Source organism: Nycticebus coucang, chromosome 14, assembly GCF_027406575.1.
Source record: "Nycticebus coucang isolate mNycCou1 chromosome 14, mNycCou1.pri, whole genome shotgun sequence".
NCBI classification, from domain to species: Eukaryota; Metazoa; Chordata; class Mammalia; order Primates; family Lorisidae; genus Nycticebus; species Nycticebus coucang.
In genome coordinates this window covers 83,984,584-84,010,880 of record NC_069793.1, presented here as the reverse complement: position 1 = coordinate 84,010,880, position 26,297 = coordinate 83,984,584, and the positions used below count along the sequence as shown (strand labels likewise).

The 26,297-nt window shown below is 40.5% G+C and overlaps 1 protein-coding gene and 1 pseudogene across 4 annotated transcripts in view; one reads left to right on the top strand and one right to left on the bottom strand.

Annotated features, from left to right (window-relative positions):
• The window catches only part of GRM5 (glutamate metabotropic receptor 5), a 521,853-nt gene that overhangs the window by 310,483 nt on the left and 185,073 nt on the right, over nt 1–26,297 (top strand). The gene's annotated exons all lie outside the window — the stretch shown is intronic.
• On the bottom strand, nt 11,212–13,155 carry LOC128565262 (U4/U6 small nuclear ribonucleoprotein Prp3-like; annotated as a pseudogene).

Genomic DNA, 26,297 nt, shown 5'->3' with positions numbered 1-26,297 from the left:
TAAGAAACCTCCTAAAGAAATGGTGCAGTCTGGTGGTTCCCAACTCTGGCTACCATTAAAATTGCCTAGGGATAGTTTACAAAATACCAATTCTCAGGACCAAAACTTGGTCAGTTAAGTAAGGTCTTAGAACGTAGCTCAAGCACTGGTGAGTCTTTAAAGCTCACCAGGTGACTCTAAAACACAGCCAGGCCAGAAAACCCTCACCAATCCCGTCCGCGCACCCCCCACTGGACAGAAGTGGAAGATGAGCCCCAAATAGTGGACTTCTTTTAAGATGTGAGTGGTTGTCGTTACCTCTTTTAACCTATGTTGTATAAATATAATTTCTTATGTACTTACAGTGAGATTGTAACCTCTTGACCATTCGATATAAAATCATGTTTTGTGATAAGTTTATGCTGATGCAAGAAATGGGGAAAAACATAGCATAAGAAAAAAATACAATAAGAAAAAGAAAGTGAAAAAGAGGCAGGAACCATTCATGCAAATAATATGAAATGAGACCACACATGCATTCCGCAGATCCAGGGTAGACAAGGCTTTCTAAGGTATGAGATACTGGCTTCCCCCTAGAGTAGGTTGGGAAGGAGTCATTAGGAGATGGTAAGAAAAGCAGAGAGATAAGAAGAAGAGAGGGGGAAGAAAACCTTCCATGAAAGCAAGGAGTTATATCTGATTAGTTCACTTCTGCACCTCCAGCACCAAGAGCAGCACTTTGCAGGCTGACTAGTCCCATGTTTTATTTAAAGGTCTAAACAAATGAAAGAAAGGAAGGCCTGGAAGGAGGGCAAATGGGTCAAGCAGAGTTACTCATCCACCTTTTCTCTCGGGTCCATTAAATCTGCCTGAGCAGTCTCTGAAATGAGAATAATTTCCAAAATGTTCAGTCCCTCTTACATACTGGTTTTCTTTTTCTCCCAGAAGCAGATTTGAATTGTTTTGGCACAGGAATTTTCAGGGGACCCCATCTTGGGTCTGGAGTTCTGTGCAGAGAGTTCCTTTACTGATAGCCTGTGTGTAAAAGTGTGGGCTACCTGGAGAATAGAATTCTGAGTTTAAATCAGCCCCTGCTGTTAACCACCTGAGCTGAGGCCAAGCTCTTCACTGCTTTTAAAAATCAATTTTCTAAAAATGGGTACTACTATAGGCTGAATGTTTGTGTCCCTCCCAAATTTACATGCTAAAGTCTTAACCCTTCCTGTGATGATATTTGGAAAGGTAGGAAGTGCATGATGAAATAAATGTTCTTATACAAAAAGAAAGAGATAAGATCTTTTTCTATACATGTGCATTTACAAAAAAAAATAGGCCATGTAAAGATATAGCAAGAATGTACCCATCTGCAACCAGGAATCAGACTCAGACCTTGATTCTGTATGTCCCATCTTTCATAATGTTTGTTGTTTAAGATACTTGGTCTGGGTAGAGTGATAGACAGGGCTCTGCTGATAGAGCAGCCTGGACTGACTAAGGCTGGTATATTCCCGATGTTGGCAGAGTTGAGGCAACATACACAGTTATTAGCGCCCTAATCAGCATGCAATCAGTGCTCATAAATGTTTGTTAGATATTATATTATTGTATTGTATTTGTTGTTATAATACTATTTTAGTTATTATAATTTGACCCACGCCATTTCTTGCTGGGGAGAGGAAAGGACCACAGTGTGAGAAACCACAGAATTATAAGGAGCTGGTAGGGGCAGATTCCACTTTACTGGTCTTTGGTCCAACGTTTCATTTCGAACTAAAAACTTCTGACCGGATTTGGTTTGGTCTGGCCTTAGTCACACAGTGATCACAGATTAGAGGTTAGGCATTTCAAGGTAACGTGAGTTGTCTCTTTATATCCTTCAGGCGTCCAATCTTTCCACAAGGTTACAGATTTCTTTGGACAAGATTGTAATTCTTATTCTTTAGAATATAATAAAATTAATGAGAAATATTGTAACCAAAAATATTTCTTTCTCTCTTTAAATATTTGATACAGCAATCTTGATTATCTCACGGGGGTGGAAAGTTTTTACAACATGGACAGGTAGTAATTGTCTGAGAAGAGGACCCAGGCCTTCTTCCTGGTTATAGACATCCACCAATAATTTAGTGTATTCATATAGCGAAATTTTAGAATGAATTCTCTAATTTAGATTGGCCATCTTAAGAAAAGAGAAGGTACTTACTCATTATATCAAACAGAATATGACATCCTCAATCTAAAACACCCTTAGGTATTAGTTCGTTAGGGCTTCCCTAACAAAAAAAAAAAAAAAAAAAACACAAAAAATAAACAGAAATTTATTTTCCCAAAGTTCTGGAGGCTTCACCTTCTCAGATGAAGGTGCTGGCAGGGTTGGTTTCCTCTGAGGCCTCTCTTCTTGCCTTAAGATGGCCCCCTTTTTGCTGCCTCAAAGACAGGTTATCCTTCTGTCTTTGGGTATCTTTTTCTTCTTATAAGGAAACCACTTATATTTGATTAGGGACCCATCAAACATTGTCATTTTAACTTAATCACCTCTTTGAAGACCTTATCTTTGTATATGATGATCCTGAAGGTTGGGACTTCAACAAATGACTTTGGGGACACAATTCAGCCCATAACATCTTATCGATGAGACTTAATTTAATGAATCTGGTTGTGACCGTAAGGAATGGTCCTAAAACATCTTTCAGGTTATCCTAAATTATACACTACTGCCCCAGAGGACCAACTGAGTATCTGAATTGCCTTTTGAGATTATAAAACAAATTTCATAAACTGGGTTTCCTTAAGAGTTTGAGATTTGCATGTAGAAGTTTGATTGAAGAGCATTTTTGCTAACAACACCTGTAAGGATAAACAAAGCAGAACTTGACAGAAAGAAAAGCTGAAGTGTGAAGCAGTTGCAACAGAGAATTTTTGCTTATCCTCTGGAGCTCAAGCTGGATAATCTCTCAGAGTTGCCCCCATTTGCATCTTTGCATTGAAAGACTGCTCCCATGGATGGGACTACCTCTAACAACACAGATTCCTTATATCTACTACTGTCTGTGTATTATTGGATCTAGTTACTTTATATATTGAGTTTACTCTACTAGAGATAGTCACTCCAAGATTCTGGTTACTCTATTTTCCAGGGAAAACATACAAGAATAAGCGTGGTGAAACAAACCACAGGCCGACCAACCCCCTGAAGTTGATCTTGAGTCTTTCATGACACCATTGCTATCTTGTCCTGTGCATTCCAGAGTCCCTCACCCTTGGCCATGCTTATCTTGCTTGCTCACCTACTGGTTTGATTCCAGAACTTTATCCCTGAGGGCTCTGAGCTCTGGGTCACCATGTCCTTCTTAGTTTATGACTATTGCACTCATTAGTTTTCTGTCAAGATGTGGCAAGAAGGCACCAAAAGAAACCTCAGTGACTTACTCAAGTGATAATCACATTCTTCCCTGTCACTGTGGACACTGGGCGTCAGTGGCCACACCTCTGTCCCCATCAAGGTGGTGGCTCCTTTCCCTGATTGCTGATCTTTTCACTCAGGAAGTGAAAAAGTGACTGAGTGGCAGCTAAAGCTAAAGAAGCGTTAATTTCACCATGCCCCTTAGTGAAAGCATTCCCCCTTGAAAATTAGGACCTCTAACTCACAGAACCCTCCACAAACTCTTAAGAGTTTGAGGTTTGCATGTAGAAGTTGGATTGCAGAGCACTTTTGCTAACAATACCTGTAAAGGATAAATGTGGAGATGGAAAGTACAAGAGCCCCTAGTGAGCCCCTTGGAGTGAAGGTAAGTGGATCCTTGTACACTTCCATTGCCTTATTGCTAACTGAATGTATTTTACCTCCTAGGAACACATTGCTTAAATCTGTTTTATGCCATCTTAGAGAATGGTACCCCATCCTTGGAGGGCACCACACCTAAGACAGTGTCTCAGTTATACCTTTAGGGCATCACACCTAAGACAGTGTCCCATTGTTGCATATGTTTGGCAGCCTCTGGCAGATGTGATAGGGCGAGTGAGTCCCACGTACATGTGACCACTATCATGCCTCCTGGGCTGTTCGGTGAGTCCCTTGATCTAGTTCAACATTATGCAGGATGCCATGTAGTTGAACTGCTCTGTGAGCTGCCATAGAGTCTCTGACTGAGGCCCTGTAGGAAGAAAAGGAATGTATATTGTTTTCAGTCAAAATCAATCGTCCCGTTCAAAGTAGAAGTAGTACAAGGAAGATAACACGCTGCCAAACAGCTGGTTTGTTTCCTTGAGCTATAGTGTCTCCCAGGGCCTCAGCTGTGGTGTCTGTTGTTTCTTGGTTGAACCTGTGACAGTGACAGTAACCGGATCAGGGTCCATGCGTAGTTAGTCACTACTCTGCTGTTGAGCCCACCGTTGCAACAGGGGTTGGCTGATCTCGGAGACTGTTACCAAGTGGTCGTTTGGTGCCTCCTATGTGGTAGACGCTCTCTGATGAACTTCAACATGCAGCACAAAGACCTTCACACCCAGGCCACTCACTGGTTCATGTGCACCTGTTTTTCCCCCAGAGCTTCTTGTTACCACTGAATTCCTTTTTATTTCTTTTCAGGACCCTTCCCAGTCCCCAGGCAAGCTATTAAACACTGTTCAGTAATCTATATGTATTCACCTCAGGCAAATTTTCTTCCCACAGAAACTAGATATTCACCAAAGTTCTACCCACTAGGAGGCATTTTCTCCCACCATTATATTTCAGGACCACCCTGAGAAGGTCTACAAAGCAGTCATAGCCCATTTGGGGCTTATAGCCACACACTAAACTGGCTCATCCATGAATCAAGCTGAACTTTTTTTCTTCTCTGTCCTTGGGTCATAAAAGACTCCTCATACAACCAGAGATGTTAGCTCTGAGAGAAATACTGACTTAGCAGGAGTGGATGACATGGGCTCTGGGCTACCTGCTTTCTGCTCTTGCAGCATACTGCTGTCTTGCTTATGCTTGATTGAAACATACCACTTTGGCTCAGCGCCTGTAGCTCAGGGCCTAGGGCGCCAGCCACATGCACCGGAGCTGGTGGGTTCGAATCCAGGTCAGGCCTGCCAAATGCAATGACAACTACAACCAAAAAATAGCCAGGCGCCGTGGTGGGTGCCTGTAGTCCCAGCTCCTTGGGAAGCCGAGGCAAGAGAACCACTTAAGCCCAAGAGTTTGTGGTTGCTGTAAGCTGTGATGCCACAGCACTCTACCCAGGGTGACAAAGTGAGACTCTGTCTCAAAATAGAAAAAAAAAAAAAAAAGAAACATGCCACTTTTTCCCTTTCAAAGGGAATGCCACCGCACCCTCCAGAGCTGTCTGCAGCAGCAGTAAGAGGGCAATTTCTACACTTTCACATCTTGCTTCATTGGAAGCAAGCTGCTCCCATGGAAAGGGAGTGCTCTGGGCCGGCAGCTTCCTAGCTGCTTTTGAATGAGGAAAATTCCTGGAGAGGAACTTGGCTGTGAATTGTCAGCAATCAACACTCCTGGCAGTTAAGAGAATGAGTGCCTGGATTCTGAAGAGCAATCTCTATGGCACCCCACAGCTTCTACTGCACATATTTTAAAGGATAATGAGAAAGAGATAAGGCCTAGAAAGGGGGGGAGTTTGGTGACTAAACTCTACTTGGGGTCTGATTCCATGATGAGAATTTTATTCATGCATTTAGAAGAAAAAAAAGTGCTGCAGTGAAGTAAGTCATCTTCAGAGCTGCTGAATCTATAACCAAATCTAAGCTTCTCTCATAGCTGAGCTAACAAACGTAGACACAGAATGTCCCTAACTGTGCCAGCTGCCATCCCCAAATCATTTAGATGTCACAATCAAGACTGAGTCTTAGAACATAACAACCGATCTCTTTCCAGAGCTGGAAACTAACACATAGGCTTATCTATTTGTTTTCCAAGACTCGGTTTTCTGCATCAGTAAACTTGAAACAATACTTTCTACTTCCAAGACCATGTAGACCGAAAGTGAGTTCAAAGGGCATTTTCTCTCAGGGCAAATTGTTATAAATCCTTCATTTAGTTCAATACACCATATATTCAGAATCTCTCCTTATAAATCACTGAAAGTGGTCATTTGTTCATTTGCTCCACTTATACTTTTTCTTTTTGCTATACGTATACCATGGAACACTATTCAGCTTAGAAATTTACTGATGCTTCCTCTGTACTAGGCACAATACTAAGACGTAGAAATTTGACTGTTAAGATCACCAGCTTTTGTGGGCCTGAAATCTAACTGGAAAGATTCACATTCATCAAATAATCACAAGTAAATAAAAACATACACACACTTGGAATAAGTGCTCTGAAAATACAGGAGTGTGGTTTCCTGAATGTGCATAATAGTGGAAATTATGGAACAGCTTGCTGAAATAATGTGTTCTGCATGGAGAAATAAAACAGTAATAGAGTTAACGTGATGAAAAAATTTAAAAACGGTATTTAAGGCAGAGGGACTAATCCATTGTGAGAACCTCTGGCAGAGAGGACATGACATATGTAAAGGATTCCCAGGTTATTCTGGCCGGAATGGAAAGAGCAAACAGCAGCTGCGGGGCAGCCGCAGAGGTGAGCAAGCGCCAGACCACACAGGGTTATTTTTGGACCACTTTCCCTCACCTTGAGAGAAATGGGAAATCACTGAATTGTTTTATTCAGGGGAAGATATAATCAGATTTTCTTTTTCTTTTTTTTTTAGTCTCAATTTATGGCCCTCGGTAGAGTGCCATGGCATCACACAGCTCACAGCAACCTCCAACTCCTGGGCTTAAGCGATTCTCTTGCCTCAGCCTCCCGAGTAGCTGGGGCTACAGGCACCCGCCACAACACCCAGCTATTTTTTGTTTGCAGTTCAGCTGGGGCCGGGCTTGAACCCGCCACCCTCTGTATATGGGTCCGGCGCCATATCGACTGAGCCACAGGCGCCGCCCAGATTTTCATTTTTTAAGTTCCCCTAGCTGCCTTACAGAGAATGGATTGGTGGAGGACACTGCTGGATAACAATGAAGAGTTATGAGTCTATTGCAGTTGTCCCGATGAAAGATGATGATAGCAGGGATTAACTAGTAGAGCTGGAGAAAAGTAGACAGATTCGAACAGTATTTATTCAGTAAAATTGACAGCATTTGATGTGGATCACATTGGAGAGAGAAGGTGTCCGGGATGACTTTCTAGGTTTTTGGTTAGCATTACTGAATGTAATTGAATGTAAATAGTGCCAAGATACACACATATAAGCATTTCCAGGCAAAATGTGATTAAATTTTTAATAAGCATGCTTGCATACGAAGAGAATTCTATGAATTTAAAGCTTTGATCAGTGTTATAGTCCTTAATTTTTGACTTGTGGATCCTTTAAACAATTGATAAAGGTCATAAAACCTCTATACATACAAAAATCCTTTTTACCCATTCAATATTTTTCACGTATGTTATGGGTCTGCTTCATCTAGGTAAGTTTCGTATCACATAGTAATTAGGCAGCTCGTGGCCAAGAGGCTAAGAATGCTACCAAATCTTTATTCCGTAACGTGTGCTTTGCGGTCTCGCTTTCACACTGTGTCACGTAAATTGAGAAGCTAGGGAATATCACTTCCCATTGCTACTACAGTTATCTGTTTATTGTATTTTACCGTTGGCTGACAAATGAGTATCCAGTGAACACTTGCCAAGCACCATCCTAATCCTCGGAGGGAATCATAAAATATAACCGCTCCTCTGGGAACCCACACAAAAACACATCCATCCACAGGGACAGAACCAAAAACGGGGGTGCTATGGCACTAATGCCTGGGAAAAGCAGCTCTCCTTGGAGAAAAAACTGCCTTCTGTCAGCTACTCTTCACATTTACAGCTGTGTGTGACCCTAAGGGAAAACAAAATCATTCCTTCCCCAGGGAAGGCATCATTTGGATGCAGCTGCCTTTGAAAGAGAATTTCTGACTTAGGATCTGATTCTATGATGCACATTTTATGAAAATACTATATATAGCAATTATATACACTACATACCATATACACGAGACATAAATTAAATCATACACCAAATCAGCCTGTGCCAATCCAGAAATACTGAAGAGAGGATATGCACTTAAACTGCAGCTGGCAGGCATAGAATGAAAAAAATATTGTAAAGGAAAATCACATACATGGAGCTAAAGTGTGACCTTCTCCAAAGATTCTTTTATAATCACACAATCATCTGACATAAAATTTAATGACAGTGTTTTTTGGGAATTTAGCGGTAAGTTTGATTGAGTTCAAAGATTTCTTCCCTTTCTCTTATTTAAAGGAAATAAAAATACCAAACACAAACTGAAGTGTCACCACATGCCAAACACTGTGCTAACACTTTATATACATTTTTTCATTTAACCTTTGCAGTCATTCTATGAGATAGGTATCATTATAAAACCCATTTTACTGAAGAATAAGATGAAATTCAAAAATATCACATAGTTTTCTCAGAAGGAATCTATTATCAAATATCAGATGTCATCATCAACTCCAGGTGTGTCTGACTTGGAAGACCTAGTGTCATCTTATAAATGACCATTTCACATAAACCACAGATTCCACTAAGTCGAAAAAATGATGTGTATTTAATATTCAAATCATACTCAAACTGTACCAAAGCAATTTATGTAACCAAAACATCTGCACCCCCATAACAGTCTGAAATAAAAGTGGCCACTGCTCTCCAGCCTGGCCACAAGAGTGAGACTCTTGAGAAGAAAAAAAAAATCAGATGCTCTAAGAAGGATGAAATTGTAAATGAGGTTATACCTACTATTCTTTCCGCCTTTATTCCCTTTGGTAGTATTTATTTACATTCACACCACATCCCTTACACTTTGTCACATCCTCAAACTCACCTCTACATGATTTTGTATCTGCCCATGTTGTTTTTTCCTGCTCCACAAATCCATGTCACTCTCTTCCTATACTGACACTTCACAGAAATATGGTGGACTTAACTGTGTCATAGGCACGATTCACTTCAAGAAAACCCAGTACAAGGAATTTTATCTCACCAAGCTGATAAAGTAGAAAGAAATATATTATTTGTTCATTTTATTTTTATTTTTTTGAGACAGTCTCATTCTGTCACCCTGGGTAGAGTGCCATGGTGTCATAGCTCACAGCAACCTCAAACTCCTGGACTCAAGTGATCCTCTTGTCTCAGCCTCCAAGGTAGCTGGGACTATATGCACCCACCACAATGCCCAGCTGTTTTTTTTTTTTTTTTATTAGTAGACACAGGGTCTCACTCTTGCCCAGGCTGGTCTTAAACTCCTGAGCTCAAGCAATCCACCTCCCTCGGCCTCCCAAAGTCCTAGAATTATAGGCAAAGAAATAAGTAATTAAATAAAGCTCAAATTCCAAAATCACTTTGTGAAGGAGGATGCTGGATTACACGACATACTCCCTTGTCCAGTCCCTCTGGTAATAGACATTATGATAGCTATTCATTGAGTTCTAAATGGTGAGTATAAAAGTCTCTAGTTTGCAGACAAAGAAACCAAGGCTCAGAGAAAGCAAGTGAATTATTGAGATCAAGAAGAGTGAGGATTAAACCCACATGTGTTTTACTCCAGGGAGAATGTTCTTAATCATTACAGTCTTCCATTTTCTCAGGGCTAGCTTAGAAAGTTCACAGTTAACTGTTCTCCTTCCCCGAGATGTCCTTCCCTCCCTCTCACCACTAAGATCCTACCATACATTACAAATGTGTTTTTCCCACTGCTAATGTCCCCTTCCTTGGAGGAAATTCAAGTAGTGTGGCTTTGGGTTTTTCTCTGTGGAGGTGGAATGACTTATCTACTTGGTAAGATTTGGAAGATTAGGCTCAGCTCATCTTTACCTTTCTCCTCGGGTGCATGATATATTTTTTAAAGCAAGCAAGGTCCAGAGTTCCTAAGTCTTAAATGTTTGGGCTGCTGACCACGTGGAAGGGTAAATCCAGATCTGCATGACCACGGTGGATGGTTAAGTCTGCCTAGGTCTAAGGCTCAATTTCTGAAAGCCCACTTAGTGGTAAAGGAGGCTCCCTGCCTAGCATCAGTGTGTACAGTGATATTTTGCCTTACATCTGCAATCTGTGTTTCTCAACATTTTCAGAATCTGGCAGGAATGAAGGATACAATTCAGGAGCCTGCCCAGCCAGACACACAGCTGTTTCTTCCTCTGAAAAGCTTTTTCCAAACCCTAATCCAGAAATCAACTTTCCCTTTCCTATCTCCTCATCACTTTGTATCTCCATACTGGTCTTTATAAATTGTTCATTTCTATTAGTGGCAAATTCCACTGCTATGAATCTTTAAAATATCAGAACTATTTCACACTCATTTTTACCTGTGCCTCCCACAGAACCTACTAACAGTGTTTTAAATAGTAGGACTTCAAAAACATGTTTGTTGAATTTAATTGTTTCTAGTTCATGTAATTTTTTTTTTAACTTGCACTCTCCTTAATTCCACACTTGCTTAAAAGCTGTAGGAGATAGAAATTGCATTTTCTTTTCTCTGCAGTAGACCACTCAGCGCAGTGACTCGGGCCCTGCAGAGAAGCTGTAACATTGCTGGCCTTCTAACCGACGGTGAGCCAGTTAACGGTCCCCATTAAGAGAATTGCCTGTTAGCTCTCTTCCCATTCACTCTAATTACTCACCCCGTGTAGGCCTCCAGGATGGAGGCATCATGGAGTGTTATCCTGGAATTAAAAGAAGAAACTTTGAATCTCAGAAGTGGTAATACTCCCATATTGGAAGCTGAGGCATCTTCAGGAGCAGCTGGAAGCCAGCTGTCATTAAATCTATTTCAGGCAAGAGGGAACCTAGTTTTTTAATTGAAAATGGAGTATTATTGTGTATCTTACACTTTTTTTTTTTTTTTGCAGTTTCTGGCCAGGGCCGGGTTTGAACCTGCCACCTCCGGCATATGGAGCCGGCACCCTATTGCTTTGAGCCATAGGCACTGCCCTCTTACAGTTTTTTTTTTTTTTTAATAACTCTTTAATCATACGCACATCAGGGGAATAAAGGGAAACACCAGGCTGACTGGGAAGGGACTAGGGTCTCCTCCCTTTGTCCCAGTGTCTGCTTGGCACAGTTCAGATATCATACACATTTGAGGCTGGGCCTGGAAGTAGAATAAGGCAGAGGACTGAAGAGACAAAGGCAAGGAGGGGAGGAAGGGCTTGCAGTAGGCTCAGGCAGTGGACTCTGACACAGATTCACTCAGGGCAAGGTCCCAGTAGTGTCCAGCCTCATGCTTTTGAAATGCTCACGAGCCATGTTTTCTACAGGGCACTGTTTAAACTTCATCTCTCAAAAGCTCTGGTCTTTGGCTGTACCCTCCCAGACTAGTACACATTTGTTGTTTTTCTTCACAGCTTCCTCATCAGATTCCTCATCATCATCTCCCTTCGTGTTGGATGTCTGTTCATCCCACTTTATCCGATGCAGCATAAGATGCTTACATTTCTTCTGGGCTTTGGGGCTTCCACTACTACCACGTTGACATCCTAATGCAGTACCACCACCCGTCAGGTACAGTTGCCCACCATTGGCCTCAATCTTGAACTTCTTGGCCGGGTCGCTCAAATTTCGAACTCTATATATAGATATGTGTAACCCCTGTGAAATGTCTTCTTTAAGCTTTTTCATTTTCTTGATCTTTCTCTGTTCTGCTGAAAGTTTTCAGGCACCGTTGGCCTCTTCATGCGCTTTCTGTGTTTTTGCCATCTGAGCTTTGACATGGGCTTCTACCTTCGTGGGGTCTTGAACAGCTTCTGTTCCTAATGCTCACATTAGATTAGAAATTCTCACTTTGGGTTCTGGAGGCGGCATGAGGCCCGGCCTGACTTTCTCTTGTAGTTCTTTCTGTGCTTCTCTCCTTGTCTGCCTCCAAACTTTCTTCTGTTCTTTCTTGGTAAGCTATACCCCCAAAGAAACTGGTGTGTCACTGTCAACTGGAGGATTAAGGTGGGCTGGACGTTCACAAGATTTGTAATTTCACAATAATCTTCTCTCTTGGGATTTTCCCCTGTAAGGTCAAAGCCATTGAGGATGATGTAAGAGTCCCACCAGTCAACTTCAGGGATATCGCCTTACTTTAATTCCTTTTGAGGAGCAATGAGGGCAAGCCTAGTTGGGATATAGATGTCTGTTTTTTTGAGCAGCCTGTGAGACCTCTACTGCAGCTTCTCCAGTTGAACCTTGGTCTGTAATCGCTGAGCAATCTTCTCAAATTTCCTTTTGTCATGGAATTTAAAAGTTCGTCTCTGGCACTGGGAAGGGGCAATTGAAACTCGGGGGTCAAAAAACGTATTGGACTCCATATCTTCTGATGGCTTTTCTTTCAGCTGTTGCTTGAATTGTTCCCTTTTCACAGCACAAATACTGGCCTTAAGAGTAGGCATGTGATGTGTCAGCTCAGCCTCCTTGCCTGTTGCATCTACAGTGTGACCCTATTCATCTAGGATCAGTGGTGTAGGTTTAGTTTGATCTTTTAACTCCACCTTCGGGGGAGCAATGCCCATAGCATGGAGATTAGCCAGGCCCACTATGTTGGCATTGCCAGTGAGTCCTGGCTTCAGTGCCAGCTGGGCTTGGATTCCAGCTTGTACTTCAGTTGCTTTCCTTCTTTCTCAATGGCATCATTTATGAAAGTGGCAGCCTGGGAGGGCTGAATAGTGTTGCCAATTGGAAGTTGCTCTGGTTGGGAGGAAGGAGGAGTCTTCGGCTGAGGTGTAGAGGGGCTAGGGAAGCTCGGTTGTTCTTTCTCTCTATTTGTCCTGTTGCTGCTTCCATCATCTGTTTGATCTGGAGCTTAGTCAGCATGCCTGGGCTCTCTGATGGAGGACCAAGGATCACCTCTGGCTCTTCTTCCACCTCCTCAAAATGGGGTATTCATGGCTACTTTACTTCTGAAGATTCTTTGGAAATCTCAGAGTCATCACCAAACACCTCCATTAGCTCCCGTTTTCTGCTCCTGTCACTGCTAGACTTGGAATGCCTAGAGCTTCGGCCCTCCTCCACAGCCTCAAATAGTTTGTCCACAAATCGGAAAGTAGAATCAGGAAAAGGTTTCAGACGGTCGGCTGCCTTCTTCTTGTCTTGATCTTCCCCACGCATTCAGTGCTGCTGTGACCACTGTCTTCTCTGTCCATGGTTTCAATCCAGCTCCCTCTTAGTGCCATTTTTCAGGAGAAGGAAAACAAAAGTTCAAGCAGGATTCAATACTCACAAACTTCAGCCGGAGACTGTGCATTTGGTCGTGTCTTCCTCTTTCAGCAGCCGCTTCAGCGCCGAGCCGAGTTCGCCAGAGTGGCCGTAGGTGCAACCATCCTATCCACAGGACAGAACGTGCACCGCAGCCTACAGCGGAAGCCGGCTCGCGTTTCCTCCGTAGAAAGGAATCACGTAAACGCTATGGCAGCCACAGCCTTTATAGGGCCGTGGGAGGGTGGAGCCTCTCGTGAGATCTCTGTATCTCGCGAGAGCAGCGGCACTCCTCCCGCCCTTTCCGATTCTCCTGCTGAGATTTCCCGGCATTGTTCCTTCTGTTTTGTAGAGTAGACAGTTAGGGTCCGTTGCGTTGAGAATGTGCCTTAGTTATGATCTGTTTATTAAAATAATTGCCCTGTGTAAATGTGTTGTGCTGTGCATAGTATCTACTGAAAAAGCAAGACTTGACAACCCAGCTCAGCTATCTGTACACAAGTTCCCTGCTTAAACATCCAGATTAATGTTTCAGTTCTTACCAGAGATCTCAATTGCCACCTGACACGGTGGTTCACACCTATAATACCAGCACTTGGGAGGCTGAGGCGGGTGGATCCCCTGAGTTCACGGGTTTGAGACCAGCCTGAGCCACAGCGAGAACCCCGTTTCTAAGAAATAGTTGGGAATCGTGGAAAGCACCTGTAGTCCCAGCCACCTGGGAGGCTTAAACAAGAGGATTACTTGAACCAAACAGTTTGAGGTTGCTGTGAGCTAAGACTCCAGGCACTCTAGTGAGGGTGACATAGTGAGACTCTGTCTTAAAAACAAACAAACAACAAAAAAACCCCTCAATTGCTGTTCCAGTTAAAGGGTGCAGACACACATCTTGTCTTATCTGTTTCTGATGGGAAAAATTAAGGTCCAGTCTGGGAAGTTCAAGCACCCTACAGCAAAAGTGAGAAACAGGCCCAGCTCTGAGTTCCCATGACAGTGCCTTTATAGAGCCTGGGCTCTTCATCCCTGGCCCTTGCGTCAAGAAAAGAGGCTTTCCGGTTTGAAAGGTGTTCAGGCGTATGGATCTCTTAGCTGCCTGCTATTCAGGGCACCCGCTACCCTTGCTGTTTCTATTTTGGGGAGGGGGTCTCCCTCAACCCACAGTAGGTGTTAAGTAAATAGTTGCTGCCTTGGTCACTGTTTGGATGTCCAGGGCAACAAAGAAGGACATGGAACACGGTCCCAGCCAGCTGGGAGCATCATGAGCTCTGGCAGCTGCTGCAGGGTGGTGGGCAGCGCGGCAGGCGGCCAGAGGTTGCCCGCGCATCCTGTAGTTTTATTCCAAATGAACATGAGCGCGACAATGATTATGAAGCAATGAATTTAACACCCAGCATTTTAAGCGCTTACACTTGTTGTCAAAGCACTAATTAAGCTTTACAGATGAAAGACTAAGTGACTCATTAGAGGTGACAGAAACATCAGTGACAGGGCTTTTGGATGGCATAAGGGCCTCGTGTGAAGTTTGGGTTCCATTCAGTTAGCATCATTCTTTATTCGAAGCTCGTCCTGTAGCTTTTCATAACCTGGTTCATTCACTGACTCACTCATTCATCCATTCGTACATCTATGCCTTCATACATTCAAAACACTGTTGGTGAGTGAACACTTACTCTACGAAAATCCAACAGAAAGCGCTAGAGACAGAGATAAACAAGTCGTTGTTCCTGCCCTTAAGGAATCCTTTGGAAATGATAGATTATGAATTGTTAGGTACCTACTGATAAAGGCTATTAGATAAAGGAGCTAAGGAAGAGTAAAGGAGAGGCTCTAACCGGCCTGGGGTCTAGAAAAGTTTCCTGAGGGAGATCAAGTTTTAGCAGAACATTGATGTCTTTTTGTAGGAGTTATCCAAAAACTTAAGAGAATGTTGCAGAATATCTGATGTTTCCAGGGTAGAAGATTACCGTGGAGAAAGCTACAGCAGATAAGGAGAACTATTTTCTAGCAGGGACCAGATTTTGCAGTGCTCCCTAGGCCTTGCTGAGGAAGTAATCCGGACTTTCCTGCTGCTTAGGTAGCTGCCTCCAAGGGGAAGATGATGTCGTGAAATTTACATCATAAAAAGTTCACTGTAGAAGTAGACTGACTGTTCACAACTGTAGTAATGTTGGTCTATTGAGAGTCAGTTGGGGGAGAAAAGACTTGTTTGAGGTATATTTATCATAGAATGACAGGACAGAGTCTGGGTTTATTTGGGGACGGGTAATAAAGTCATAGGAAATAGAGTATAAAGGAAGTAGTGAGAATTTGAGATAAAACCTTAAAATTCCAGTTGAAATACGTTGGCGGAAATAGTATCTATTCACAGTGTTAAAAAATACAAGATGACTAGTAAGCTTGGGAAAATGAATGGTGAGGTCAGATATTGAGATTGAAGTGTTTATGGAACGTCAATTGCAGTGAGCAGACACAGTAAACGGCAGGTTGGAAGTACGATCAGAAAGTATAAAGTATTCATCAGTGTAGATAGTGGTTTAAACTATGGATGTACATGAAATTTTTCTACATGCAGCCATATTTCTAATTGCTGTGGCTGCATAGATAGTGTGTGTGTGTGTTTTGTTTTTTTACTTCTAACAAAAAGGCCACTCTCAGTGCTTTCAACATGGCTGAGCAAAGTAACTATTAATTTTTGAAATACCAAACATCAAAGTTATGACATGTTTATGCATTATTCCTAGGAGTACAAAAAAATGATTACATAGATAAGAAAAAAATTAAATTATGTTAAAATGTAACCATTTCTCTAAAAATTAAGAAAAAAATAAAATTATGGTTACAATAAAAAAGTCTTTGACTCAAGCTCCTATTCAACTGTAATTCTTTCATCTCTCATCTCATACCACTTTTTTGTTCTGCTGTTTTCATCTTCCCTTTCCACTCCATCACTCTGCAATGGGAAGGACCACACATCAGTTTCCACCCTCTCTTTAAGCGTCAGTGTCAACTTATTTAAAGAAGAATCAAAAGAGTGAGGGTTTTCTTTGTGCACTGCAAACTTTACCATCAGATTAAGGAAACAGGTCCATAGGCTGGTTTCAAATTGATTCTTGTCCAAACTCTATATAGTTTCCATTTATAGAGCTAACCCAAACCACTGAACAGAGAAATGAATAAAGATGTGAGGTCAAAATCGAATGTGGATTCTGTAACTGTAGAAATGACTCTCAAATCTCAGTTAAGGTTATACCTCTCTGGCTAGGAGACCTTGTACGATCCCCTTTCACTTTGCAAACCCAGCCTGAGTTTGAAGAGCATTTTTCCGTACCACATCAGATCAACTTTATCTCTATCTGTGACTAGAGTGATAGCTCTTTAAGGACAGAGACTGTGGCATTCATTTTAGGGGCTTCTATACCTAGCGTGGCATCAAATCCAATGTAGGTACTCTTAAAAATTTTCTAAATTTATCTACCTAAGAATGCTAAAGTATGACAGTTCTTAGGAATTATTTATTTTAAATAAATTTAATCCATTTCAGCATTCATCTTTTTATAAAAATAAAACATAATGAATAAAAATATCAGTGGGGAGTTGTGTATGAATGAATATGTTTCATTATATCATTTTCTTTGTTCAAGGTTTATAATAAATAGACCTTCCCATAATGATGGAGTTTCTCTTCCCACAACAAAATAGATTGAAATCTGTTCAAAAACAAAATGTGGACAATTAAATTAGAACAAAATATTCTGAATCATATATCTAAAATTCAAGGACAAGGAAGACTTTCATGTTGTAAAACCATGTCCCTAACATAAAAGACTTGATTTAATCAAGTTATCTTGATTACATTATCTTGATTTAATCATAGATAATGCAGAAAACAATAACATTGTGATGCCTGATATACTTGGGGATGTGTGCATGTATGTGCATTTGTAATATATATGTTTAGTTGTAGTATAGCTGCATTAATATACTGACTACCACAGAAGAGCTGACTCTGTGTTACTAGATCTTTGCATAGATTTCTATTAACATCTCTCTTGCTGTGCTATGGATCTGTTTTCATGTTATTTACCCAGCTGGATAATGAGTTCCTAACAGATGGTTTATTTTGATTCCCTGGTACCTATGATGATATTTGGAATAGAGAAGAAATTTTAAACACATCTTCTCACTGAAGAACAAAACAAAACAAAAAAAAGTGTTTCTTTAGAATAAGGACATCAGGACTGTTTATATGCCCCCAGCTTAGTCTTGGGTGGTGTCTGCTGGTTGTTAGTGTCACTGTGTTCCACAGACAAGCTTCCATCTTCACACCAGCGCACAAGTAGGAAGCCACCAAAGGTCACGAACTGATGTCAGGCACAGGCAAGAAATCAAAGTGAAGCAGGTACAAGAAAAACAGCTGGGGGGCATCAAAAAGTGATCTGCCAAAACTGAATCCTGGTGGCAGTGAAGACAATAGTGCCTGAGCAACTATCTGTGATTAGCACCTAGAAAGGTCAGTGAGTGACATATTGAAGAAAATTGGCAAGTTTCTTTGCAGGGTGCAGTCTCTAACACTGTAGCGCTTAGGCCCAGGAAGAGCTGTGCTTTTTATAGGATGTATACTGTTCCCTCCCCCTATATCATGGCCCCATCGCTCAGCTCCTCTACCACTTTTGTATGGGTCAAACATCATAATAGTTCTCTGAAAAGTCTTAAGTTTCTCAAAACTCAGTTGAGTACTCTTCCTGTAAGGTCATGTTGTTCTTCGTGTTGCCAAACTCATCATCAAGTATGGAAATCACCCATTTTAAGATGTGTTCTATTAACTTGTCTGAAAGTTACGCTTACTCCCAGGACCCAGAGTCTAACACAGTGCCTCACACAAAGTAGTCATTTATAAATATTTGTTAAATGAAATAAGGAAGCACGTTTTGTCTTCACACATAGGAGGAAAGCTATTAAAGCAAAGAGTAGTCTCTTCAGTGTCACATCAGTATCTAATACTGATTCATCAACAAATATTCATCAAGTGCCTAGGACATGCCAGTCACTATACCAGATGCTCAGAGCACTGTAGTATGGATATTTTCCTTATGCTTACAATGACAATTTCATTAAGTGTCTGCTTAGTATGGATATGTTTTGTATTTTAACATCAATGGTGACAATGACTACACAGAGTTGGAGTTTTTGCCTCGTGTGGTGCAGATAATGAAAGTGTGCTCACGGAGGTTAGCTAACTGTTCAAGGTCTCATTTTGTAATAAGATGAGGAGCAAGAATCAAACTCACATCTGATCCAAAAACAATTCTTTTTCTATAATATAGCTAAAAAAACAAAAAAAAAAGCAAACAAACAAAAAACATTTTTTAGGGTAAGTGAAAAGTTTTCTAGCTGGACCTCTCTATGAGCCTTAATTAATCTTCGTAGGCTATATTTAATTATAAAATCAAATAGACTGTATTAAAATTCTAAAAGTCCTACTTTTGCTCAATATTTTATGGATGCTATTCAGTTTTGTACTAAAATGTGCAGGATATTTTTCTGAGCTCTTTTCTTAGCTTCCTGGGGCCAGTACCAGTGCATCAGAAAATAAGTTGTTCATGGTTCACTTGTACCTTAAATTACAGTAGCAAATATCTTTAACAGTGGAAATAAAATTATTTAAAACGTGTCCACACAAAAGAAGAGCTCGAGTTAATTCAAGTTGGGAGGAGGGAAGAGGAGAGAGGAGGGAAAGGAAGGAGGGAGGGATAGAAGAGAGGTAATTGGTGTGCTCTCACCTAATGGGCAGTGTAAGGTATATTGGCACACGTCCTGGGTGCTGGACACAGCTACAACAGGGACCTTACCTAACAAATGCAAACATTGTAAAATAATCATTTGTATCCTTTTATCCATCTACAATTTTAAAAAATAAATAAAACTACAGAAAATTGAATGAGATTGTATAATAACTAACTGTTAAAAGACTTTATTTTATCCTCTTTTTATACCTTCAGGACATTTATTTAAACTGATTCTAAGAATTTAAGTCTTTAGTGTTTAAGTCCAGTACCAATGGCAAATCTTTACAGAGTTTTACTTTATGGGTCTATAATCTTGTCTGTCACACTACCCTTCTCACTTGGCCAAGACCTTTCTAAAGTGTCCAGGCTGTTTGATCCCTTAATGTGAATACGTATTTATGTCCAAACCCCTAAAGTGAAGGGAAGGAAAAGATTGCAGGAAGAGTAAACTTAAATATTAGGGACTTCACAAAAAGCTTTGTTAGAATGAAAGGAAGATTGCAATTATAGATAGAGTTCTGAATTTAATCCTAGTACTATTACTATCTCGTGAGCTTAGATCAAATTTTTGAAGACTCCTGACACTTTCACATGTGTATTGTATAGTAATACTAATAGTTAATAAGCAGGAGGACTCTGGTGAGTTAAATAATGATGATTGAGATTTTGTAAATATAAAGCACTGTATATATATTTAGTATTAAATTGAAATTTTTCATTTTTCTAGGGAAGCCATATATACATGCATTTAGACACAGAGCATGTGTAACTTGTCTCACTCCATCACATGCAGGCACATGTGGAACTCATATTTTTTTTAATGATGAACTTCTGAATGGTTTTCTTACCATGGGAGAACATGAATCTAGAGTTACACAGAGCCTAATTTATATGGGGGTCAACAGAGGTTTGGAAAGCCAAATGAAAGAATAAGTGTCCATAAAGTGTGTGTGTTTGGGTCCCACCCTGAGAGCAGCATCCCCTGAGACTTGTGGAAACTGGTGATGACTGAAGAAATATAGTTAGAAGCCACGGTAAAGAAAGATAAGAGACACCACAGAGGATTTTCCTTTGCTGTAAGGGATATAAGCTCTGCCCGGATCTCAGAGCTTGAGCTACTCCCTTGATCTCTGACCCAGGCAAATGCAAATCTCCACAATAGGTATCTGCTTTGCCTGTTTAACGGGCAGGAAAATGCCCTAGAAAATGTATCTTTTTCTAGGACTTGTCATAGACTTTTCTATGACCATTATTCTCCTCAGAGTGCTCATAGACCTAGCAGGGTATTTGTAAGCTATATCCCCAACAGGTTAGAATTTCACAAAAGGCAAGTAGCTTGCTAGCAATGGCTAACTTAAATGTAAACTAGCTGACTTTTCTTTGTTCCCACTCACTCAGCTTGCTTTTTAGTTTTCCTCTTTCCTTTGCCAAGAATGGGGTCTTCAGTCCCCATTCTCCCAGCATTTGCATGCAATTTAAAGTAATTGACTAGTCCATTTTAAATTGCACACAAACCTTATGGACACCCTGTATTTGCCATATGAACTTGTGGGGCAGGGCTGAGCAAAGGAAATCACATTTCGGTGAGATTTGATAGAAAGTGCAGTCACTGTCAGTTGGGCTTTTCTCTGAGGGTGCAATAGAGGAGATAAAACTTAAAAAAAAATCTGTAGTAGAAGGCAAAATCTAATCAGTGTCATGAGTTTGTCATGACACAGAAAAAAAGACAATTGAAAGGGAGTCTGGAGAAAGATTGCTCCCAGCTGAGCAAACAGAGAGGGGTGTGTGTATATAAAGGGGGTAGTGCAGAGGAAGCAGGAGAGAGGCTTTCTACTGTCTTATTCTGTTTGCTTCATATTCTAATTTTTCTTATGGATTTGAAGATCATCTCTATTGATGTTGATTCTGAAATTTATTCTCTCTAGACCAGACCTCCCCCCTGGAGCTCCAGACTCATCATTTCAACTCCCTTCTTAACATCTCAACTTGGAGGTCTAACAGACATTTTAAATGTAATACATCGATATAAATCACTTGGTCTGTGGCTCTAAACCTTGCTTCAGCACCAGGTACCCTCACTTCATTTTCTTGTCTACCATGCATTCTTCAGGCTGAAACACTCGAGCTCACCCTTCACCTCTCTCTCTTTATCATTCTCACATCCAGTCCAAGAGCAAATCATGTGTTGTGTTTACTCTCAGAATACATCTCCAGTGTGTTAATCGATAACACCAATATTTGTACCTTTCAATTTCAAGCCTTTGTCATCCCCTACCTGGATTGGTATATTAGGTTCCCAAGTGAACCCTCGAAACTCAGACTTTGTTCTTTCTTTTCTCTTTCTCTCTCTCTCTCTCTTTTTTTTTCTTTTTGAGACAGAGTCTCACTATGTCACCCTCGGAGAGTGCTGTAGCGTCACAGCTCACGACAACTTCAAACTCTTGGACTTAAGTGATTCTCTTGCCTCAGCCTCCCAAGTAGCTGGGACTACAGGTGCCTGCTTCAACACCCGGCTATTTTTTGGTTGCAGTTGTCATTGTTATTTGGCAGGTCTGCGCCAGAGTTGAACTCGCCAGGTCTGTTATATGTGACTGGCACCCTAGCTGCTGAGCTACAGGCTCTGAGCCTCAAACTCAATTCTTTTTTTCTTTTTTATTCTTTTTTAAATCATAGCTGTGTACATTAATGCATTTATGGGGCACACTGTGCTGGTTTTATATATGACTTGAAATACTTAACAACAAACTGGTTAACATAGCCTTCCCCACACTTTCTTAATTATTGTGTTAAGACATTTATACTCTACACTTAGTAGATTTGACATGTACCCTTATAAAATGCATCATAGGTATGGTATGACCAATTACCCTCCCTCCACCCATCCTACCCACTGCCTCTCCTCCCCCGCCTCTTTCCCCTTCATCTTGGGCTGTAGTTGGGTTACAGCTTTCACGTGTAAGTGTGGGTGCTTATATATTGGTTTCATAGTAGAGCTGAGAACCTCGGATACTTTTTCTTCTATTCTTGAGATACTTTACTAAGAACTCCATTGTTGATGCTCTGTAGTACTTGCTTCACAGAGTAGTGGGCTAAACTTTAAACATAAATCAATCATACAGCTCTCTTGCCGAAAGCATTCCAATGGTTTTCTGTCACAATGAAATGGCTTACAAATCAAACATGATTGGACCACTCTGTACCGATTCAAAGTAATTTCTTACCACTCTCTTTTCTGCTCCATTGTTTCCCCTTCTATTCTTAGAACATACCAATGCTTGTTTCTGTATCTGAGCCCTGGCACTAATTGTCTCTTCTGCCCAGAACATTCTTTTCCCAGACCTCCATATGATTCTTCTCATTTTTCAAGTCTCAGTTCAAGTGTATCCTACTCAGGATGCTTTTTCCTACTACTCTAGCTGCAGTGCCACAACACCCTCAACCATTATTTTATTATCTACCCTATTGCATTTTATTCTGTTTTATTTTAGCGTATTTTGTGGTCTATATATATACGTGTGTGTGCATATTTGTTTTCTCTACAAATACGTCTGAAAAAAGCTTCATAAGACTCCTCATTCTTATCTTTTGCCATCACATTATTGTCAGAACCCAAATAAGTGCTTGTACATAGTAGTGCTTATTAAATAATTTCTAGCTGTTAAATCTTTCTGGTTGATGTTATCAGTTTCCACTTATCCAAAGAAGATGTTAAATCTTACACAAGAACAGAAAGATTTTTTTTTAAACTGCAAACTATAAATTAATTTATACAGTGAATTAATTTCAAATAAAACTTTCTAGATACTCTGAATATCAGTGAGTTTGAGGACAATGAGAACTGACAGACTCATTGGATAATTTCATGCATAACTTATTACATTTTACCCGGGAAATCATTAACATGTTTAAGCCTAGCAGAAGCAAAATAAGTAAATAAAATTAACAGGTGCGATATAAAATGCTAGAGTAATAGAAAATGACTGTGCGCATACTTTACAGGATGTGCCACTAGGCAATGTGTTCCCTGGTGACATCATAGTGGGAATGACTTCTTGGTGAAAGAATAAAATGCAAGCCAAGTAATCAGGAAACATCAGGCATTCGCAAATGCCCATACCTCACAGGGGCATTGACGATACCATTAATGAACCACAGTGTGAAAGGAATGGACAGCCTTGTGGGGATTGATTCCCTGAGCCCGGCCTGTGGTGGCACTGGTGAGCTATGAGCAAGTTATTAGAAGGAAAGTGACTTGAAAATAATAGAAACTTTATTAATAACGTAGTACTAAAAAAAGCTGGAGGGAAGTATCTTGTTTTTTGTTTACAAGTTTAAAAATTAACTGTTTAAGGTTATAATGAAATAGATATCATTAAAAATATTCAAAATGAAATGGTTGTGAAAGTATCCACTTATTAAAAAAATGTTCAATTTTCTTGTTATTGTTGTTGCTTTTCTAATTTCAGGTTAATATGAGGGTAGAAAAGATTAGGTTACTATGTTTGCATTTATTAGGTAAAATCCCTATTGCAGTTGTGTGTGTTGGGGCCCCACCCCGAGAGTAGTGTCTGCTGAGACCTGTGGAAACTGGCAGTGATTGACTGAAGAAATATAGAGTTAGAAGCCATGGTAAAGAAAGACAAGAGACATAGAGTAGAATTAAAAGTGGAGCCAGGAGTCCATTGCCCATATGGAATTCTGGCAATGGCCCAGAGTATTTGCTCCACTCTGCTTTTATTGAAGTCTATTTGCCCAGAGGGTAAGACGAGGGAGGGAACCAAGGTGCCAACAGTTTATTGGATTGATCATATCAGCTTCTATTGTTATTATAATCTTAAAGGTGGCCTTCAGTAATCTGAAATCTGAGCCTTGGATTGGGAGAGTCTCCTGCTTGAGGTCACACACACAGATTTCTAGGAAAGTGTTAAGCTCCGGAGGGAGGCATTTTCCTCCCATCACCACCACAGAGGATTCTCCTCTGCTATAAAAGGGACATAAACTCTTCTGCCCATATCTCAGAGCTCAAGCTACTCCCTTGGTCTCTGCCCCAGGCAAATGCAAATCTCCACAATGGGTATCTGCTTTGCCTATTTAATGGGCAGGAAATGCCCTAGAAGATGTACCTTTTTGAGGACTTGTTTTTTTTGTTTTTTCGTGTGTGTTTAAAATGTAAAGTTTATTTGCTCAGTACACCAAATAGGATGCAAGCACTGTCATGACAAATATACAGAAATATGCAGATCAACATAAAACTGTAACCTAGTTTAAATGAAAGGAAATCTCTTTGAATGTTATGACAACATACTCCCAAAAAGAATCTTTTCTTCAGTTAAGTTAATATACATTTCAATAAAATGAAGGGTAAGAGGTTAGTGGAAGTTAGCTTGTGAATTTTTCTTAAAAATAAAATTCCAACTCCAACTGGAGGACTTGTTATAGCTTCTTCTTTGACCATTATTCTCCTCAGAGTGCTCACAGACCCAGCAGGATGCTTGTAAACTGTATCCCCAACAGCCTAGAATTTCAGAAAAAGCAAGAAGCTTGCTGGCAATGGCTAGCTTAAATGTAAACTAGCTGACTTTTCTTTGTTCCAACTCACTCAGCTTAGTTTTCCTCTTTTTCTGGGGGTGCTTTCCTTTGCCAAGAATGGGGTCTTCAGTCCCCATTCTCCCAGCAGTGTGTGGCACCCAGGAGTTATGCCATATACTCTCACCTTGTTTCCATTAGGCAGGGACACACCAATCCTCCTCCTCCTTGCCGCTTCCCTTCCCCTTCCCCTGCTATCCCAAATTGATTTGAATTGAGTTTTTCTCTTATGTGGGTGTGTATTAGTTTGTCTACTGGCTTCATATTAGTATTGGGTACATTGGATCCTTGCTTTTTCACTCTTGTGATACTTTACTAAGAAGAATGTGTTTCAACTCCATCAAGGTTAACACAAAAGATGGTAAGTCTCCATCTTTTCATGCTGAGTAGCATTCCATAGTGTATATATACATATATATTTATACATATATATATTACACACACACATATGTGTATATACCATAGTTTATTAAAACTGTTGGGCACCTAATATGCTGATTTATATGTGTTAAATCCCCAAAAAAGTCATCATTAGAAAATTAAGAACAAATATATAAATAAAAAAAAAATTGTACAATTTAAATAGTAGTAAGCTACTGAGCAGCTATAATAAACGAGACATTGTAGGATATTACAAAGAACAAATAAATAGAGGTGGGAGGGCAGGCGACAGGAAGGAAGAGAGAAAAGAAGGCAAAAGGGAAAGAGAGGGAGGAAGGAGACTGTAATAAAGTTTGCATGTTCATGGTAAAATACACAGGTAAACACAGGTGAAAAACTCTTGGGCTTTTTTTTTTCTGATTTGGATTGTAACCTTCTCCCTCCCCCAAAACGGTTTTCCCTATGCACCCTTTCTCAATGCCCACTTAGGTCAGAAATTTAGGGAGTCAGAAAATCCTCTAGTTTTCTTCCTATCACCAAGTCTGAAAATCCCAAAGTTCCACTTTTCAGTATTTCTCAAATTTCCACACACCCTGTCTGACTATGATTAAGGAGAACTGCTTTGACTGGCACACAAACAAAGCGTCACAGACAGATGTTGCAAAACTGATTCATTGCTGAGAGAAAAGAAAATTTGGTGTCAAAAAGTAATGCCAGGATGTAATCTTGAGGGAGAGGTAGGATTTAAACAGAGAGAAAAAGTTTCAGTTGTTGAATAAATGTAGATATTTTGGTGGTGGCTGCCATCTAAGTAAGTAGCTAGGTAGCTCACTGTCCTGTGTGCTATGGACATGCACATCTACATCCAATGCCATTCCAAATTATACCCAAGGTTTACTTTTCTTTCTGATTTGGATTGTAAGCTAAATATTATTATTATTTTGAAAAAGAATCTCACTTTGTCACCCTCAGTAGAGTGCTGTGGCATCACAGCTCACAGCAATCTCAAACTCTTGGGTTTAAGAGATTCTCTTGCCTCAGCCTCCCATGTAGCTGGGACTAGTACAGGTGCCCATCACAAGGCCTGGCTATTTTTATTTTTTGGTTATAGTTGTCATTGTTGTTTGGCAGGCCTGGGCTGGATTCAAACTTGCCAACTTCAGTGTATGTGGCTGGCGCCCTAGCTGCTGAGCTACAGGTGCTGAGCCTAAGCTAAATACTTTTATTGAAATAACTATTCTCCAAGATAGATTGTTGTTGAATTTTTATGTCATATTCACAAGAAATTGGTGTGATGCTGCATGGCATCTCCCAGGCT